A 3,563-nucleotide genomic window follows, 5' to 3' on the forward strand; every position below is an offset into this window, starting at 1 on the left:
AGAAAAAGGAGGAAGGTTTGGTGGTGAGACGCGAGAAAAGGCTGTACACCAGGGACATGGAAGCACAGGGGTGGACGCGACGGAAGGATCGTCGGCACGGTAAGAGCAGTTCGCAGCGACAGGTGAGGGGGGATAGTGAGGGGAGTCTCAAAACAGGACATGCATAAGAACTAGAAGAGCGACGGGGGGAGAGCTCACCGCGCGTAATCCGTGGCATGAGGAGAGAATATCGGAGCAGGGGCTTCTGATCTCTATGGCTGTCCTAGTTTTACCGACTGCGGCAGCAGGTTCTTTTGCTCTCTGTTTTGGTATACTTTACGCGCGCGGAAGCCGCGTGGTTCATTGGTCGTGGTATGCCGGGTAGACCTTCGGCCTCGAGTAGATAGCCTCGACCTAGCCTGTCTCCTGCTACTGTAAACGCACAATAGGCCCTCGCCCTGTCTTCTGCTCTGTTTCAACTCCACACGCCGTTTTTCAGTTGAGCCACACGGCGCCAGGCCTTGCTCTTTCTGTGCTGACGGATTTGCATTCTGGCGCCCTGGGTAGCAATCAGCTCGGGGCTGAAAAACATCCCCACAGCATGATGCTGCCACCACCATGCTTCACCGTAGGGATGGTGCCAGGTTTCCTCCAGACGTGACACTTGGCATTCAGGCCAAAGAGTTCAATCTTGGTTTCATCAGACCAGAMAATCTTGTTTCTCATGGTCTGAGAGTCCTTTTGGTGTCTTTTGGCAAACTCCAAGTGGGCTGTCATGTGCCTTTTACTGAGGGGTGGCTTCTGTCTGGCCACTCTACCATAAAGGCCTGATTGGTAGATTGCTGCAGATATTATATTCCTTCTGGGAGGTTCTCCCATCTCCACAGAGGAACTCTGAAGCACTGTGAGAGTGACCATGGGGTTCTTGGTCACCTCCCTGACCAAGGCCCTTCTCCCACGATTGCTCAGTTTGGCCGGGCGGCCAGCTCTAGGAAGAGTCTTGGTGGTTCCTAATTACTAGGCCACTGTGTTCTTGGGGACCTTCAATGCTGCAGACATTTTTTGGTACCCTTCCCCAGATCTGTGCCTCAACACAATCCTGTCTTGGAGCTCTATGGCCAATTCCTTCGACCTCATGGCTTGGTTTTTGCTCTGACATGCAATGTCAACTGTGGGACCTTATAGACAGGTGTGTGCCTTTCCAAATCATGTCCAATCAATTACCACAGGTGGACTCCAATAATTTACCACAGGTGGACTCCAATCAAGTTYTAGAAACATCAAGGATAATCAATGGAAACAGGATGCAACTGAGCTCAATTTCCAGTCTCATAGCAAAGGGTCTGAATACTTATGTAAATAAGGTATTTCTGTTTTTATTTGTAATAACTTTGCAAAAATGTGTAAAACCTGTTTTCGCTTTGTCATTATGGGGTATTGTGTGTAGATTGAAAGTCTTAACGTAACAAAATGTGGAAAAAGAGAAGGGGTCTGAATACTTTCTGAATACACAGTATTAATTAGTGCCCATCACAGACTCAGCCTGCCTGGAGATGACAGTGGCAGGGCTTATAAAGCAACAATTCTGTGATCAAAGGCTTTGCACACATTAGCATGCTGATTATCAGGTTTGGACGTGATTAGTGGCTTGCCATTCAGTTTTCATGAAAAAGTTGGCATTCAATGGACAAATGTCGAGTCATAAGCGATATGATTGCCTGGCCAGACTAACACTAAGTTAGAATACACTTTTAATCTAGCCCGAGTGGCGCAGCGGTCTAAGGCACTGCATCTCAGTGCAAGAGGTGTCACTACAGACTCTGGTTCGATTCCAGGCTGTATCACAACCGACCGTGATTGGGAGTCCCATAGGGCGGCGCACAATTGGCCCAGCATCGTTAGGGTTTGGCAGGGGTAGGCCGTCATTGTAAAATAAGAATTTGTTCTTCACCCACTTGCCTAGTAAAATAAAGGTTAAATAAAATATACAAACAAAAAGGGCTCTGGTGGAAGGTAGTGCTACTGTATGTAAACTCCTACTGTATGTAAATTCCTACTGTATGTGAACTCCTACTGTATGTAAACTCCTACTGTATGTAAACTTCTGCTGTATGTAAATTCCTACTGTATGTAAACTCCTACTGTATGTAAACTCTTTGCCTCTGACTCTCCAGGCTGATAGACTAGGTGTTTTAGGTACCCAGAAGATGAAGAAGAAAAATAAGTTGCTCTGTGCGCTGTGATTACTACTAACAACATGATGCTAAATGTTGTTACCGGTGTGATTACTACTAACAACATGATGCTAACATTTGTTACCGTATGTGATTACTCTAACAACATATGTCTAAAATGTTGTTATCGAGTGTGATTACTTACTAAGAATGTTATGTAAATGTTGTTACAGTGTGATTACTACTAACAACTTGATGCTAAATGTTGTTACTGTGTGATTACTCTAACAACATGATGCTAAATGTGTTACTAGGTGTGATTCATACTAACAACATTGATGCTAAATGTTTTACGGTGTGATTACTATAACAACATGATGCTAAATGTTGTTACTGGTGTGATTACTACTAACAACATTGATGCTAAATGTTGTACTTGGTTGTGATTTACATACTACAACATGATGCTAAATGTTGTTACCAGTGTGATTAACTACTACAACAAGTGCTAAATGTTGTTACCAGTGTGATTACTACTAACAACATTGATGCTAAATGTTGTTACTGGTGTGATTACTACTAACAACATTGATGCTTAAATGTTGTACTGGTGTGATTATACTAACAACATGATGCAAATGTTGTTACTAGTGTGATTTACTACTAACAACATTGATGCTAATGTTGTCTACCGGTGTGATTACTACTAACAACATGATGCAAATGTTGTTACTGTGTGAATTACTACTAACAACATTGATGCTAAATGTTGTTACTGGTGTGATTACTACTACAACATGATGCTAAATGTTGTTACTGAGTGTGATTACTACTAACAACATATGCTAAATGTTGTTACTGGTGTGATTACTACTAACAACATGATGCTAAATGTTGTTACTGGTTGTGATTACTACTAACACATATAGCTAAATGTTGTTATGGGTGTGATTACTACTAACAACATTGATGCTAAATGTTGTTACTGGTGTGATTACTACTAACAACAGTGATGCTAAATGTTGTACACGGTGTGATATTACTACTAACAACACTGATGCTAAATGTTGTTACTGGTGTGATTACTACTAACAACATGAGTGCTAAATGTTGTCTGTCTGTGTTATACTAACAACATTGATGCTAAATGTTTTACTGGTGTGATTACTTACTAACCAAACATTGATGCTAATGTTGTTTATCGGTTGTGATGTACTACTACAACATTGATGCTAAATGTTGTTACTGCGTGTGATTACTACTAACAACATGATGCTAAAGTGTTACTGGTGTGATACTACTAACAACATTGATGCTAAATTGGTTACCAGTGTGATTACTACTAACAACATTGATGCAAAATGTTGTTACTGGTGTGATATTACTAACAAACATGATGTATAATGTTGT

This window comes from Salvelinus sp. IW2-2015, linkage group LG15 (genome assembly GCF_002910315.2).
Source record: "Salvelinus sp. IW2-2015 linkage group LG15, ASM291031v2, whole genome shotgun sequence".
NCBI classification, from domain to species: domain Eukaryota; kingdom Metazoa; phylum Chordata; class Actinopteri; order Salmoniformes; family Salmonidae; genus Salvelinus; species Salvelinus sp. IW2-2015.